Source organism: Pristis pectinata, chromosome 8 (genome assembly GCF_009764475.1).
Source record: "Pristis pectinata isolate sPriPec2 chromosome 8, sPriPec2.1.pri, whole genome shotgun sequence".
Classification (NCBI taxonomy): domain Eukaryota; kingdom Metazoa; phylum Chordata; class Chondrichthyes; order Rhinopristiformes; family Pristidae; genus Pristis; species Pristis pectinata.
The window spans coordinates 71,539,624-71,558,365 of record NC_067412.1 but is presented as its reverse complement, the minus strand read 5'-3'; the positions used below and the strand labels follow the sequence as shown (position 1 = coordinate 71,558,365).

The following is an 18,742-nucleotide window of genomic DNA, read 5'->3' as shown; positions in this document are numbered from 1 at the left end:
GCACTGCCAGCAGTAATATATTCCCTCTAACCTACACTGAATTATCAGTCTGAAGTAGAACTTGAACCCACAAACTTTTGAATCAGAATATGATTAGTTGGAAAGTACTGGAAAGGAATGAATTGCCACCTAATGTGTGTTGTGCATGCATATGGGCTGACATTAAGGCACATGCCATACAGAGGCATAGAAAAGTGAATTTTCCCCTTTATCCTTTTGTGCATATGCATAAGAATTGCTGCAATGTTACATAGGCTACAGAGTAAAATTTATAAGTGAATTATTCAATTTTATCTGGAATCTCAGTGAATAAGCTGGCACTGACAAATACACATTGAGTTGTTTATTTTTTGCCCAATGTGTCCCTGACATACATAAATATATTTACTGAGGCCACACTAAATTATGGAACCATGACGTACAAAATGCTTCATATCTTGCACCCATTCATTGGTGACCTTTGAAACAAGTATAAACTTCACGATATTACTACTCATAATAACTGAAGGTTATTGCACCATCTCTCCAATCTTACTGATACCCTGTTTGGACATCTATCCACAAGCTTCTGGGCCAACATTCCCAGGCTAGGTTCACAACATTGACCAGCCCAGGATTCTGCGCTTACTCTCCATTGCTTGCATTTCAGAAAGTAAAAGCAAAAGAACATTAGAAGATGCCGAAAACCTTTGGAGAGCTTTATTAAAATAGAAAAATGCTATAAGGGTAATGGTGCTATAGTTGGAAGGAGTTCAGGGACGGTTTACTAGTCTAATAGATGGAATGCGTGACTTGCCTTATGAGGAAAGATTGGACAGACTGGGTTAGTATCCCTGGAATTTAGAAGAGTGAGAGGGGAGTTGATTGAAGCATTTAAGATCCTGAGTGGTCTTGACAGTGTGGATGTGGAGAGGATGTTTTATCTCATGGAAGAATCAAGACCTACTGGTCACTGCTTAAAATTAAGGGGTTGCCCAATTAAGATGGATGTTGTGTGTCTTAACAACTCTCTTTTGCAAAAGGCAATGGAAGCAGAGCCTTTGACTATCTTTTAAGGCAAAGGTAGATAGATACTTGACAAGCCAAGAGTGAAACGTTATTGTGAATAGCAGGGCAGGCTTGAGGGGCTCAGTGGTCTGCTCCTGTTCCAATTTTGTATGTATGTTCATATCTTTGTAATTTATAATCTACTTCCTTTCTCTGCCTTCCACTTGGCAACTAACCAAACTTAACTGAAATCAGCAACTCTTGGTGTGGTACTCACAAGCACAGATTCATGTCCTTCTTCAAGACACGGCATGTTTTAGCATTCCAGCATTGGTTGTGATTTTGGCACTCGACAAACAAAAGATTAGCACACAGAACACTTTGACAATATGGTGAGATTGCTATATTATCTCAATTTTGTATCGTATGCTGAAAAGTATGTAAGTCTCAAATCCTCTTGTTTCCTTTTTCAGGCATCCCATGGGGTTAGACATGAGTTCAATGGTTCAATGTGGATTTCCAGCAAATATGCTGTATTGTGACTTTGAATCAATTTTGTTTAGTCGGACCAAATGAGGGAGGTGAAAGGCCACCAAATATCAGTTACTGCAAACATCCGTCAATTGTATAATCATGTCTGTGACCACCAGAAGCAGTTGAGTGACTGTGGTTGTGTTGTATCTCTAAAAGCCATTCAGCATCATAGCCAATAATCTGAAGGCCATTAACTCCCAGTGAATTAGATTGAATCACAAACTCTATTCCTCAGATAATTTGAATGATTTTGAGACACTGGATAATCAATAAACTCTGTTCAAACCCCTTTATAAGTGAGTCACCCTGACCAGACTCAATCTCTGTCAGTAATGTGTTTGGCCAATAATCAATGCTAAGATTTGCAACAGAGACTTTACCTAAAATAGATCATGCTGGAATGGAAACAAAAGGCATCGTTAATAAAAATTGGAATTGCTGGAAATTCACAGCAATTCATTGTTCAGTAAATAGAAAAGAGAAGTCATAGGGCTGTGTCTAGCTGACTGACAGCCAATGATTCCATAGGGAATAACCAGTAGGCAGCTATTCACGTCTCAGCTCATCTCAAAGTTCTGCACATGCTCAGCTAAATACAAAGCCTGAAACAAGGTAGAGGTCAGATGCCAGTTCATATGACCCCCCCCACTCCACCACTGATCCCAGCACAGAGTCATAGAAGCATACAGCACAGAAACAGGCCCTTCAGCCCAATGAGTCCATGCCAACCATCAACCATCCATTTATACTCTTGTTTTATTCCTCCCACATTGCCATCAATCCCCCCAAATTCTACCAGTCACCCAAACACTAGGGGCTGTTTATAATGGCCAATTAATCTACCAACCTGAATATCATTGGGATGTGGGTCGAAACTGGAGAACATAGAGGAAACCCACATGTTCACAAGGAGAATGTTGTAACTCCACACAGACAACACCTGAGGTCTGGAGTAAACCAAGTCACAGGAGATGTGAGACAGTGTCTCATCTAGCTGCGCCACTGCGCCACAGTGGAGCACCAATATGTTAGAGATACAGACCAATACACTTTGCGTCTGCTCCCTCTGCTTTATGCCATGGAGACTGCTGGAGGAATGTAAACCCCATTAAAATGAACCTGTGGAGAAAGGTAAGTGCTGATAAGTATTACTTTATTTTAATGTTTTTTTTATTATTTGTTGACATTTTAAGGTATTTTGAATTAAAGTTAGTTTTTAATTTTTGTCCCAATATGGCTTAATTATTTAAAAAATTTTAAATGACTCTGATCATCAGAGAAATTTCAAAAGAGTTGAAAAGTCTTCGACATAGAAAGCTGTCAGAGGCTATCAGAGCATTTGAGGAACACGGCCTCACCACCTGAGGCCTACTTTCCTCTTGAAGCCCACTCCACCTTATAGTTCACCTCCAGGTGACTGAGAGTCAGTCTGTTTGGCCTTCTGTGTCTGGAAAATTCCTGGCAATTCTGAATGACAGGTTGCACCTTATGCAATCCAGCCATGGTGTTTCCGAGTTGAGATAATAAATATTAGCACTTATATATCTGGTCTAAGGTAGTAAAATTGCCCAATGGTGTTTCAGAGTTGTATTATCAAGTAAGGTTTAACATCAAATCACATAAGAAGATATTAGGATCAGAGGAAGAGGTGATTTTCTTGAAAGAAAAGCAACAGAAATTCTGAGGCTAACACCCAGGCAGCTGAAGGCATGGCAGCCGATGGTGGGGCAATTAAAATAAACCTTTGAAACTTTTAAGATATCAGTTCCAGCCTTCCTGTCTCAAAATCAGGAAAAGAGACAAGGAAGAATGAGATGATGGAGGGATTTAAAAACTTGGATGTCAATTTTAAAATCAATGTGCTGCTGAACATGGAGCCAGAGTCAGTCAGTGAGCATATAGGTGATAGAGTTTGCAGGGTTAAAACATCAATGGAGAATATCAGATGATTCAAATTTATGGAAGGTTAGAAGAATATTAAGATTGTCAGCAATAGAAGTTGGATGACAGTTCTGTAGCAGAATAGCTGAGACAGGGCAGAGGTGCAATATGTTGTGGTGGAAGTGAGTATGTGGACAAATACTGATCTCAGAGTCAAATATGAATGGTCAGTTCTAGTTTCCAGTAGTAACCAGCAAGGGGAAAACCCCAGAATATCAGAAGTGGTGCATTATATTTTCACAAACTAACTGACCTGCTCTTCACTTTCATCAGCTTCTGTCTTCATTTCAGATTTCCAGCATTTGTAATTTTTTCATGTGATTTTTGAGACTTTATTAAATTGCTAAAGCCTAAATGCTTCTCCCTTATCTTCTCACAAAAATCCTACCTATCTCTAAAATAGAAAATTCTGCAACCTCACATTTTGTCAGCATTTGAATGAGAAAGACAATCTAGTGGCAATTTTCATTTCTGAGATTTGGAAATGAATCCACAACAGCCAAATTTAGAATTTACTGTCAGTGATAAGAATATTAAATGGCCTGGATAAAATGCAAAATAAAAAGCATTTGGTACAGACCAGTAAAGGAATCAAAGAATGCTAATACAGAAAATGAATGGAGGGGGTACCTACGTGAAAGTAAGGAGGTTAGTATATATTGTCCAACAGTGCTGAAGCAGCACAGTAGTATACATAACCTAGTCTATACTTTGCAGTTGTCATTTTCCTTAAAGAAGGCAACCCCCAAAACATCCAGCCATCCACCTACCATGGATTTCTTCTTTTCAGGCACTGGCAGCTGTCAGACAGCAGTTCAAAGAGATCACCAGCATCCAGCAATTATAATTTCATCAAGCTGGCTGAGCAGTCAATCACTGAGATATTCTCACAGACAGCAGCAACGTTGTCTCCATTGTGCTTCTGGCACTTAGGACAGTGACTAAGCTCTTCCACCCTTTTTTGTTTCTGGTGAGTCTGCCAATGGTTTTCCAGCTGTTCTCCAGGCTTTTCAGCTCAGTTCCACAGTTCATCATCGTTTGTTTTCAGGTGGCTTCATTTTTGCTTGCTTTCAAGTATCCATCTTCTTGCTTTTCTAGTAATAGAACCCGTTTCCATCCAAAGCATTTCCATCCATCTCCAATGCCTCCTGGTAATGATAGTTCTCATTGTGCAAAAAAGTCTTGATTTGACATTGTTCTGAGCTAAAAGATATGAAGATTACATTTCTTTCTCTGCTATTAGAAACTGATAGAGAATTAAAAGCATTCTGTATTTCACGGGACTTTAGCATGTCAATGTCATAGTATCTATGCCTCTTATTTGACGGACACATACTTCTCAGATTTCATTTGATGGAGGATATAAGGTACTGGATATCTGCCAACATCCTTCTTACTTTTGCATGTGTCAGTTAACATCAACATTTACCATTGATCATCATATGGTCAATATGGTTCTTATCTCTCCCATATGGAGAACACCATATCAGCCTATGTATATCACAATGCTGAAATTGTGTTTTGTTACAATTGTTCATTTGGCAGAGATCAGCGAGTTTATCTCCATTTTTATTCATAGTGCCTCACCCATCAATTACTCTGCTATTATTTGTGTTACCCTTATTGACATTAGCATTCATAATAATAGTCAGGGTATGCCACAATATTCTCTTTAGCTCTGCCTGTTGTGTAAAAGAGAATTTTATCCTTTGCTTCTTCATTAATGTTATTTTCCAGAGCAGGATGAGCTCCACTCAAGCAGCGACTTCTCCAGTCCCTTCCTCAAGAAAGGAATGCCTTCATGGTGTTGTCAATCATCCCACTCAGAATACAACAGTTTCTCCTGATACTGTTGTTAACCTTCCTGATCTCTTTCATTTACTCTCATTGGTAACCAAGATGTACAAGCCATAGTGTCACATCTCTCCTGTGACTTGAGCTAGCTTTCCTGTTTTGGATATTGTCCGGACAATTTTGTCTTGGTTTTGAGCCAGTGGTTTCCTTTCAGTTTCCCCTACTGACAATAATATGAGCCATTGGTTCCTAAAGTCCATAACACACAGCGGTGATTGATTTCTCCACCTCTATTTTCATTATATATTTTTTTCAAGATAGCACTGACAGGCATTTGCCTAAGTCGCAACCTGAAGGATGTCTTTTGTATTTGGCATAGTTGAACCCATCCAGGGCAAAACCCTCCTCCAACACTGATGCTGAAGGTCATTAGAGCATACAAATTGTCCTGCCACACCAATGTACAGACAACAAACAGGAAGTAAAATGTACAAATTTTAGTGAATGCTTTCAATATTTCACAGAGTGCAAAACAAAGACAGAAACAGTTATCTTATTAAGAATAGTTATGAAATATGTTAAACAAACCTCTTTGAAGTTAAATAAAAATAATAGTTATTTTTAAACCCATTCTACAGTATTTTGAAACATTCATAAAAGGGAGTTTTAATTTGAATGCATTGAAGTATTTTAGGACAAAAGAGTTAACCAAATGCCTTAGTACACTGTTAAAAATCACCTGATCTCATGCAATAAAGCCTAACATTTTTAAAGACCTTCGAATTAACAAAGGTTTGGAAATATCTTGGGCAATAAATTGCAACACACCTGAATAGGCATGTTCAAGCAACTGTAAATTTCTCTAAAGACTGTACAATAAATTTTAAAATAATTTCATTTATTTTTTAAAATTTTATCATAGGTATATCCTTTCTTAATATCATGACTATGCTTCAATCTTTGTTTTGCACTCTGTAAGCTACCATTCAAGGCCCCTAGGCAGCTATATTCTATTGCACACAAAGCTCAAGGAATCATGTGTTGTAGAACAGGCCTTGTTCAAGAACCTGTCCCAAAGGTTTTTCATCCATGAGTGCAAATCATTGCGGAAAGTGGAACTCATGGAGGAAAGCAGTTGGCCAGTCATTAGGAGAAGGTAAAAAGACTATTGGGGAGCAAAGATAATTGAGCAGTGCGAGATGGTCAAGGGTACAGCTGAGGAAACATTCAGTGGGATGAATAGGGATATGATTGGCTAAAACATCAGCTGTTGAGGGGTGGGCAAGATGACTGCTCACTAAAAAAAATAAAGAGTCTACTTGTAAGAAGGTGGAACCCTTAGATGAAAACAGCAGTGGCCGGGACAAATTCATGCTCCCTCTAACTGAGGCCTAAATAGGCCTCAACCCTTGGCCTGCTTCAATGTGCAAGGCCTATGCTATTCATGGGCCTCAGATGTGCAAATTACATCAAAGTAAGTTTTGCATGCTGCCTTGATGTCACGGTACATGCCTGATGGTCTTGTTTCATATACAATTTAGAACAGGATATTTTGGGTTCACTAAATAATTTTAGCAATTGCATTTTTGATAAAATTCTATCACTTGGCGCACAAAAACATTGCACAAACAGTAGAATTTCTAAGCCCTTATGTTTTCATTAATTCGCTGATTTCTCAAGACGACCCAGTAGAAACTTACCTTGGAGAAGGAGCTGAGATTCACTGGCAACAGCTTCATGATTCCATGTTCAGCTGTGCATATGCATACTCTAAAGGTCACTGTTAGTTTCACAATATAATGATGGTGAAAATTTAACCATTATCACACCTGCAAAATCTGGAACTGCTATTAATATATACAAAATGTAGAAAAGAGTTTTTTAATACTACAGTTGTACTCCTTGCTCAAAATACCACATAGAAAATGGAAAATGTCTGCAACCAGTGAAACAGTCAACTGGATGACCAAATATATCATCGATACAGTGAACTTCTATGAGGTTAATAGAAAAGAACGCTTCTAGAAAGAATCGAATATTCAATGCAATGATGTGTGCTGTGTAAGTTTTGCATGCTGCCAGCTGATATAATCACCACAGGTTTTGGACTTGGTAGAGGTAAAACAACCAGAATTTCCACATCTGATTATCACTGGGATACATTAATGGAAACTGCATGGAGGGGAATGTCATTAAAGGCAGAACCAGGCTCAGCTACAATAGTCACAGCATTCAAATGTCTGAGCTCATACATATCAAATGGAGTGTTACTAATTATGAGAAATGGCACTTGTTAATTAGACAAGAAGGTTGAGGTTGAGCAGATAGAATTGAACAAATAGAAGCCTCCAGAATTATGTGGGCATATATGACACTCAGATTTCTTTCAGTCATTCAAAACAAATAATAGGGGGTCACAAAGTTAAGTTAATCATAAAAAATGAGGTTCAAAAACAAGTCTTTGCACGGGGAAATCAGAACATGCAATTCTCTTCCATAAACCATGAGCCATTGTTAATATGTTTATCAGAGTCAAAAAAACTAGAAATTCTAAGTAAAAAAAGAGAAGGCTGCAAATGCTATGAATCCTGTTGGAGTTTAATTAAATGGTTCCTATGCTGAGCAAGCTGAAGAACAAATTCAACAGATGCTTCACATAAGAGTATAAGCACTAGTATAAACTTGATGGATCAAAATGGCTTATTTCTAATGGTTACACTCTATAATATGAGTAGAAACATAGAAAACCTACAGCACAATTCAGGCCCTTCGGCCCACAAAGCTGTGCTGAACATGTCCCTACCTTAGAAATTACTAGGCTTACACATAGCCCTCTATTTTTCTCAGCTCCATGTACAAAGACCCTATCGTATCCGCTTCCACCACCATTGCCGGTAGCCCATTCCATGCACTCACCACTCTCTGAGTAAAAAACTTACCCCTGACATCTCCTCTATACCTGATCCCCAGCACCTTAAACCTATGTCCTCCTGTGGCCACCATTTCAGCCCTGGGGAACAGCCTCTGACTATCTACTCGATCAATGCCTCTCATCATCTTATATACCTCTGTCAGGTCCCCCTTCAACCTCCGTCACTCCAAAGAGAAAAGGCAGAGTTCCCTCAACCTGCTTTCATAAGGCATGCTCCGCATTCCAGGCAGCATCCTTGTAAATCTCCTCTGCACCCTTTGTATGGCTTCCACATCCTTCCTGTAGTGAGGCGACCAGAGGTGAGCACAGTACTCCAAGTGGGGTCTGACCAGGGTCCTATGTAGCTGCAACAAAACCTCTCAGCTCCTAAATTCAATTCCACGATTGATGAAGGACAATACACCATATGCCTTCTTAACCACAGAGTCAACCTGTGCAGCTGCTTTGAGCGTCCTATGGACTCGGATCCCAAGATCCCTCTGATCATCCACATTGCCAAGAGTCCTACCATTAATACTATACTCTGCCATCATATTCGACCTACCAGTAGTTTTGCAAATTGTCCAACATATTCAAATAGATTTTCCAAGAAGCTATCTCTGATTAATGGGCATAAAGTGAACACAACATGAACAGAACAGAAATCTCCATTCTTCTGTCAGACTGCTGCCCATTTTCCAAAGAGGTTTAGTGATTAGAAGAAACTAGCTACGAATTAATTATGTTCAAATTACACCTGTGGTTAAATTATTTGTACATCCAAGCAGTTTCCATTGTTAGTGTCATCACAGTACTCAATCATGCACCCAACTGTATAATGAGAGTGATCAGGGCTATGTTTTGCTAGAAAGTGCATTTGCAGATTTCTATAGAAAGATTTGTAGTGATGTTTTGTGACTTCTGACCTTTTTCCTTCCCTTTTTATTTTGTTTCTTTCTTGTTTCCTCCAAATTGGTCCAAGAGCTTTATACTTTTTGCACAAATAATTATTTTGATGTTTCCATGAAATTTGGACAATGGCTTTGTAAAGCAAGTGCTCCAGTTGCTTGGAGGGATATGGAAAGTAATGCCAAATACCACATTAACAGGTAGACGTGTTTTCTTACATGAATAATTAAATAAAACTGTCAATATAGACTCCGGATCAAGTGAAGCTAATCTCCCAATGCTATTGGGTAGAGAGTTCCAGGATTTAGACGTGTTGATGAGGAAAGCATTGTGATGTCGTTCCATGTCAGGACGGTACGCATCTTGGAGGGGTATCTGAGGTGTTGCTGTTCCCATGATGCTGGTCATCCTTGACCTTCTTAGTGGAAAAGTTTGCAGGTTCAGGAGGTACTGTCAGGGTGGCCTGAATAAGTAAGTGCTCTACATTTTGTGGATACTGTATGCTGCCACCATACCACATCAGTTGCAGAGTAAATTAATATTTAGGGCTGTAGATGGGGAGCCTATCAATTGGATTACTTCTTCCTGGATCATGTCAAACTACTTGAGTCTTGTTAGAGTTGTACTCATCCAGGCAAGTGGAGAATATGCCATCACACTTCTGACTTGGGGGCTTGTAAAACAGCCATTGGGATACCTGGAGGTGATATACACACCCCTTTACCTGCCTTTATAGCCAGTGTTTACGTAATTGGTATAGTTGAAGTTTTGATCAATGGTGAGCCCAGACTACTGATGGTCAGGGGAAATGGCACTGAATATTAAGGGTAGATATTTAGGTTTTCTCCTTGGAGATGATCATTGTCTGGCATTTTTGTGATATAAATGTTATTTGCCACTTATCAGAGCTTGCTGCAGGCTGACTAGGACAATATTTGATGAGGAGTTGCAAATAGAATTATGCAATCATGTGAATATCTCCACTTCTGACCTTATAGTAAAAAGAAGGTCATTGATGAAGCAGCTGAAGATGGTTGAGGCTAGGAACTCTTGCAGTGACATTCTGGGGCGCAGATAATTGGTAAATTGGTTTATTATTGTCACATATATCAAGGTACAGTGAAAAACTTGTCTTACATACCATTCATACAAGTCAATTCTTTACAACAGTGCATTGAGGTAGTACAAGGTAAGACAATAACAGCATGTAGAATAAAGTGTTGCAGTTACAAAGAAAGTGCAGTGCAGGTGGACAATAAGGTGCAAGGTCATAAGGTAGATTGTGAAGACAAGAGTCCATTTTATCCTACTAGGGAACCATTCAATAGTCTTATAACAGTGCGATAGAAGATGGCCTTGAGACTGGTGGTATGTGCTTTCAGGCTTTTGTATCTTCTGCTTAATGGGAGGGGGGAGAAGAGAGAATGTCCAGGGTGGGTGGGGTCTTTGATTATGCTGGCTGCTTTACCGAGACAGCAAGAAGTGTAAACAGAGTCCATGGAGGGGAGGCTAGTTTCCATGATGTGCTGAGCTGTGTCCATAACTCTCTACAGTTTCCTGTGGTCGCAGGCAGAGCAGTTGCATTCCAAGCTGTGATGCATCCGGATAGGATGCTTTCTATGGTGCACAAATAAAAATAGGTGAGGGTCAAAGGGGACATTCCAAATTTCTTTAGCTTCCTGAGGAAGTAGAGGCACTGGTGATAATCACCTTCCTTTGTGCAAGCTAAGACTCCAACCATTGGAATATTTTCCCTATGATACCTAATGACTTTAGCTTTACCAGGGCTCCTTGAAGCTTCCTTAGATGGAGGCAGTCACTTTCACCCCACCTCTGGAATTTACCTCTTTGGTCTATGTTTGGACAAGGTCTGGAGACCGGTGTTCCTAGTGAAACCCAAACTGGACATCGCCAAGCAGGTTATTAGCTCAATAGCACCATTGAGGATATTTTCCATCACTTTACTGATGATTTAGAGCAGCCTGATTGGGCAGTAATTAGCCAAATTGGACCTGTGGTACTTCTAATGACCAAAAATTACCTGGGCAAAATTCCACATTATCAGGAAGATCCCAGTGTTGTAATTGTACTGGAACAGTTTGGCCAGAACAGCAGGTTTTCAGTACTCTAATTGTCTGTAGGTTTGAGGACAAGGTCCTAACGTAGGGTTTCAATCTGAAACATCAACAATTCCTTTCCCCCCACAGATGCTGCTCGACCTGCTGAATTCCTCCAAAAGATTATTTGTTGTTCCAGATTCCACCATCTGCAGTCTCTTGTGTCTTGAGTGAATCAAATTTTCTTCTGGTGGGCATTTGAGGTGGAAGCCAAAAAGGATCATCTACTCAGTGCTTCTAGCTGAACATGGTTGTGAATGCTTTAGCACTTATGTACTGGATCCCATCTTTGTTGAGGATGATGTTGTTCTTGGAACCTTCTCCTTCTAGTTATTTAATTCACCCCTATTCACAACTAGATGGGGCAGGACTGGAAAACTTTAATCTGTTGGTTATGGGATCACTGAGCTCCGTCTTTTGTATGGTATTTTAGCTGTTTAGCATATATAAAGTCTTGAGTTCCAGCTTCACTAGGTTGGCACCTCATTCTTCGGTACACCTGATGCTGGTCCTGTAAGTCGTTCATTGAACTAAGTTTGTTCCCCTAGTAAACAGAGAGATTAGCTAGGCCATGAGTTTACACATTGTGGTGATGTACACTTCTGCTATTGCGGATGATCCACAGCGTATCATAGATGTCCAGGTTTGAGCCACTAAGGATGTTCTGAATATGTCCCATTTAACACAACTGCAGTGCCACATACACAACATGATGGAGGGTGTCCTCAATGTGAAGGCAGGATTTGCCTCCACAAGCACCATTATTTTTATCTATGCTATTGTGGACAGATGCGTGCGAGGATGAGATCAAGTAGATTTGGTTGTTTGTGACAGGTAGTCAGCATACCAAAACAGAACCAATGTGGCAGGTCTGACCTTCATGACTCACAGCTGAGTCAGTGGTAAATTGGTTTATTATTGTCACATGTATCAAGGTACAGTGAAAAACTTGACTTGCCTACTGTTCATACAGATCAATTTCAGTACAACCGTGCATTGAGGTAGTACAAGGTAAAACAATAATAGTGCAAAATAAAGTGTTACTTTATTCTGAAAGTGCAGTGCAGGTAGACAATAAGGTGGAAGGTCGTAACAAGGTAGATTGTGAGGTCAATAGTCCATCTTATTGTAGTAGGGAACTGTTCAATAATCTTATTACAGCAGGTTAGAAGCTGTCCTTGAGCCTGGTAGTATGTGCTTTCAGGCTTTCGTATCTTCTATCCGACGGGAGGGGGGAGAAGAGAGTATGACCAGGGTAGGTGGGGTCTTTGATTATGCTGGCTACTTTACTGAGGCAGTGAGAAGTGTAGAGGGGAGTCCATAGAGGGGAGGCTGGTTTCCATGCTTCCAAACCATTCTTGGTGATTGACACTAATGTCCCCCGCAGGGAGTACATTCTGTGCTCTTGCTACCTTCAGCACTTCTTCAAAGTGATGATCAATATGGAGTACACTGATTCATCAGCTGAGATTGAGGGAGTGGGAGATTGAAGCGATAAATTGTAATCAGGAGGTAATCCTTTACCTTGTGGATTGTATTTAAAATCAAGCTGTGTGTTCTTTAATCCTCTCTTGCCATCTAGTGCAGATTTGTGGCAACTGAAGTAGCTGTGAATCAACAGCATACAATATACAATGGCAATTATTTTGAAGAGGATATCTATTTTTATTAATATAACAATAGTCTAAAGTAACAGACGGTTCTACAAGACCAGCAGTCATACACCCAATCCTGGTAGTTGTCGGAAGTACAAAATGTGTAGAAATTGTAATGGGGAATATATATGTTATGAAAACAATCAAATAGCAGACATGTGGATCAGTGATACTACTCGTGTCTGGGTCAGAAATTGTAGGTCAAACTCTTACTTCAAAAGCTTGAGCACAATATCTAGCTGATACTTAGTGCAGTACTAGAAGAGTTCTATGCCATCAGACAGTAAAGATTAAACCCAGAGGAGGACTAAAAGATCCCATATCTTAATTTTGAGCTAAGACAGTTAACTTCTTCCTGGTGTACAATAAATTAATGCCACTAAAAAAATTAGATATCATTATCACACAGCAATTTTGTGGAACCTTGTGTACAAATCGTCTGCCATGTTTTCTGCATGACTGCACATGAAAATTACTTTCTAAGAAGTATTTTGAGACATCACCGATTGTAAACACTTCCAAATGAAGGTGTGTTCTGCACTTTTCCATCAAATGGTAATGCATGAGTTTCTGATAATCTAATTAATGTGATGATTGCCCAGGGTTATAATGTGATGCATACTGTAATTATAGTCTTGGTTGTTAAAGTATATATTGCGGGGGAGGGATTTGAGGGTGTGTTTAGTGGGAAAAGAGAAAAGTTCTAGATATCAACAGTGAACTGCAAAATGTTTCAGAGGCATGAAGAACTTGTAAACTAATGATACTTGTGCGGTTTGAAATTAAAACATAAGCACTGAGATCTGGCTTAAGCAGTGGCTAACCAATAACAGGACAGTCATATTTAGTTACCAGCCACAAATCTATGAACATTCAATGTAGTAGTTGAAAACAGGGAAAACAAAACAAGATTCTAGATTATGGTGAGATTGATTTCTATATGATGTGACAGATAGTGCTACGATGAACTGGGCAAATCGTTTAATGGATAAAGAAACATAAGTTCAATGGGAGGTGTTAAAAAGCGTTTAGTGTAATACGGAAGATACAAAGTTGAGTTCTACTCCTGCAGGGCAAGACCTCCACTTGCCAAAAAATACCATGGATGGTTAAATAGGTTAAGGACAAGATAAAACTGGATGAAAACATTAGCACATATTGTGGCAACTGATTAAAATACAAAGAACAAAATATGACAAAATGAGTAAATGAAAATAAATTTGAAAGGCACATTAAAAACAACACAGGAAAAAATGCAATATATTATGAACAATCAGAAAAACAAGGGTGGGATCCAGAAAACTTAGTAATGATAATGTATATGAAAACAACAAAATAGCAGACATGTGGAATAATTATTTTGCATCAGAAATTATAGAAGAGGAAGGTAGCATGACAGACATTCCAAAGAAAGTAACAATTAATCACTGGTCAGGAATCATTAAAATTAAACTTACAGTAATGAAGGAAATAGTGGCACTAAAAATGCATCAGATCCTGAGGACCATATAATTTCCATTCTGTGGTATTGAAAGAAGTAGTTAAGAACAAATCAGTGCCCTAACTATAATCTTCCAATGGTCTTTTGATTCAAGAACTGTTCCTTTTGTTCGGAAAGTTACTCATGTAAGTCGGCTACTTCAGAAAGGTGAGAAAGGGTAACAATTAGAAACCAGTTTTTCTAACATCTGTTGTTAGGAAATTGCCAGAGTCTATAACTGAGGATAGTGATATTGAATACCTTGGAGATTTTCAGCCAACCTGAGTCAGCCAGCATAGATTCATAATATTTAGGCCAAGCTTGATAAAACTGATTGAATTTTTTGAAGCAGTCACCAAAGTATTAGACAGGGTAATATCAATGGATGTTATGTATATGAAATTTTAGAAGACATTTGAAAAAGCATCTTCTTAAAAACTATAGTTAACGCTGGTGAAATTGATGATAAATTATTAATGATTAGGAAATTGGCAAAGTGGAAAAGGTAGGAATAGAAATAATGGGCAGGTATTCAAATTGTTAGGATGCGACTAGAGGTCACATGCAAGAACTTGTGTTGGATCAATATTTATTGTATTTATAAAAAAGTTGTATGATGGGGTAGAAGGCCACATATCCAGGTTTTTTCATGATAAACAGGCAAGGGCCACTGTAAGCACTGTGAATGGAAGTGCTAAATTACAAGGACCGAAGTTTAAAGCAATTTGGTCCTCCTTCAGTGGTGTAGGTGTAGGACAGCATAGTCTAGACACAAGAACAAAAACAAATTCAAAATAAATACCTTTCATATAATGCAACAAAATGATAGATTAGAAATAGGAAGAGAAGTTGTATATCTTCAACTGAAGAGGTCCTATGGATAAACAAAATGACAAATAATAGAAATTCCTATGTACACAAGGATTGAATAACTTTTGCAAATATTAACAACTTTAAATAGAATTGTGTAACAAATAATATTAGAAGTTTTAATTGAAAATTGTTGAAACCATTTCCAGAAGAAGTTAGACCATCCCACCCAATAATTCATAACTTGTATTTAATAATATAATTTCAAGGCTTAAGGGCAGTGCATAGAGCATCCTTCAATCCAAATATGCAAGTGTGTTATATGTACTAAGTGTATTACATTATTCAGTGTTGACAATAAACATTATGAGTTGTTGATTAGCCACAAGTGATGTTGTTCCAACCACATGCTCTAATTTTCATTCAAAAATACATTTCATAGACACACAGGAGGTAACTGTGCTTTAGTTGTGTGTTTTTCCTTATATACTAAACAAACATCTACCATCATTCAGATATCAATGAAGCAAAGCACTCAATAATCAAGTACATTTATGCCTTTTCTCTTATGTTTTTACCAAAGTATTTTTGATATGCCCTGAATGTATGGGTATTAAAACCACATACTTGATAATAGTGTCCAAAGTTAGCATTTTTACTTACTGATCAGAAATGCAATTAAATCACAATTACCCACATGTACCCAGTAGCTAACATAATGAATGGCACTAATTAGCTGGAAAATGTTATTTGTTATTAAACAGTCCTACAGTACTTGAAAAACAATATTCTTTCTTAAAGAATCGCCTAAGTCCTTTCAATTGATGCTATTAAATAATTCACAATAGATTTACAATCACTCCCATGGAATAATTTTTGGGAATCATAATATTTAAATTGTAAACTATGTATTTCTTCTCCTTACCAAGTCTTAAAAACTTTATAATTATACATTGTATTATCATTAATACAGCCTTACCTAATATTTGTTGAATTATTCTTCTGTGATACAGACTATTTCAGAGCCTGATCAAGCCTATAGTCTAATATTTATTCTAATGATCTATGTATTAATTTAACAAAAGGATAGCGGCTGCCTCAAATGAAGCAAGACTGCATTAATTTAGGGGTTGTAAATCAATAAAGGATCACAAAGATTTTATACATCTGAAAAATAAAATCACCATACAGTCTGTATATGGTAGGTGAACAAAGTGGATCTTTCCAGCCAGCTTTGGCTGTACATCAAAATAATCAAATTACACAATTCCAATATTTGAACCTACCTGAAATAAAGCATTCTAAAATAAGTTACCATTACAAAATTTGACAGATATCATTGCAGATATTTAACATAAGTATTTTATCCACGATTAACTACCTAATCCTTCATATCGTGCATGTCTTTAAATAAGCCTCAGACAGGGAAGATTATTTCTTCTAGCCACCATTGCCCATCTATTTGATATTTTCCCTTACTCTTCAAAATCGAATTAATTTTGGGTCACAATTACTGGATACATAAGTTAATAAGAGTGCTTCACAGTCAACAGAACCATATGAATTACAGAACTCACAGTCGATCTCTTTAACCAATTAAAGGATCTGATTGATTAGCAAACAATATGAAGTGGCAGTTTATACATCTGATCATTCTAAAATATAATAAAATATACCATCAAATTGTGTGCAGGTAAATGTTGGGTTCCACAATGTTTGCTAATGGAACACATTTAGTTTGTTGACAATTATACAATGTACAATTCCATTTGCAAACTCCTCAGCAAATGAAGCAGTTCATACCTGCATGCTGGAAGATCTCAACAACATTAAGCCTGATAAGTGGGAAGTAAAACTGAAGTCACGTAAACAGTATGGCTGCAAACGTCACAGGTTGCATATCCTAAGATGAGTGACTTACCAGCAGACACCTCAAACCCTTTCCGCCATCTACCAGACACAAGTCAGAAGTGCAATGAAATACTCTCCACTTGCCTGGATGAGTGTAGCTCCAACAATATTCGAGCAGCTCAACATCGTTCAGGTCAAAGCAAGCATACCTGTCCACCACCCCAAGCTTTCATTCCTTTCTCCACTACTGTAGTGGCTAAAATGTGTATCATCTACAAAATGCACTGGTTTGTGCAGAGAACCCGTGCACAAAATGTACTAGCCTGCTCAGAAAGTACTTTCCAAACCCTCATCCTGTACCACCAAGAAGAACAGGGCTTCTGGCATATGGGAATATCATCAACGGAATTTTTCCGTCCAAATCACATGTTAGAAATATATCACTGTTTCTTCATTGTTGTGGAGTCTACTACCCAGAAGTCTCTGTAGTGGAAGTACCTTCACCCGAAGGACTTCCGCAGTTCAAGAAAGTAGCTCTCTACCACCTTCTCAAGGGTCAATGTGGATGGATGATAAATAATGGCCTTGCCACTGACGTCCAAAAAGTGAGTAATTGAAACATACAAACACATGATTAAGCTGTCCACAGGGTTCAGAGTATTATTGCTTTTTAATTCATACAGTAAATCCACTGCCCAGTTGTGAAACCTATGCATTAATAGAACATAGAACAGTATAGCACAGGAATAGGCCCTTCGCTCCACAATGTTGTGACAAACTAATTAAACACCTAACCAAACTAGTCACTTCTGCCTACACAAGATCCATATCCCTCTATTCTCTGCATATTCATGTGTCTATCTAAGAGCCTCTTAAACACCTCTTTTGTATTTGCCTCCACTAACAACCCTGGGAACACATTCCAGGCACCCACCACTCTCTGTGTAAAAAAAACTTGACCCACACATCTCCTTTGAATTTACCCCCTCTAACTTTAAATGCAACCACAGCAAAAAGATACTAGCTGTCTATTCTATCTATGCCTCTCATAATTAAAAAAATTTCTATCAGGTCTCCACCCAGCCTCTGCTGCTCCAGAGAAATAACCCGTTTGTCCAACTGTCCTCATAGCACATGCCCTCTAATCAAGGCAGCATCTTGGTAAACCTCTTCTGCACCCTCGCCAAAGCCTCCAAATCCTTCCTATAATGGGGTGACCAGAATTGATTGCAATACAAGCATTCAAAATCATCATGTTACTTCATGAATCATCATGATGATTATCTAGAAATTCATACACCAAAAACTTTGGGCATATGATAGATGGCAAATGGATAGTATTGAAGGGGGAGAGGCTTAAACTCTTTTAAGGCTGAAATGAATTTTGTATTAAATTTACTCCAAACCAGACTCCATAATCATACATGTTAATAACTTTTAACCTGTATCCAGTCTGAGTACTTTATGTGGCATATTCAGAACATTTATCCTTTAATTGCTAACCAATGTTATAATGGAAGGCCTTTTGAAACATAAATTAACAGAATCCTGGTGCTGTTAAACTGCTGCCCTAAACCAAAATACACCATAAATGCATACATTTCTTAAAACTCATTGGGGACTGATAGGGAACTCTGGATTCTCAAAATGAACAACCGAAGCACCACAAATGGTCTAGTGATTTATGACTATTGACATCTCAGAGCTAACAACTTCCACTAGAAAAACCTCTGGATTTTTATGTTGCATATTA

At 38.3% G+C, this 18,742-nt stretch overlaps 1 protein-coding gene across 1 annotated transcript in view; it reads left to right on the top strand.

The window, feature by feature from the left end:
* Positions 1–18,742, top strand: part of LOC127573013 (protein Shroom4-like) — a 219,444-nt gene that overhangs the window by 63,014 nt on the left and 137,688 nt on the right. The window lies entirely within an intron of this gene.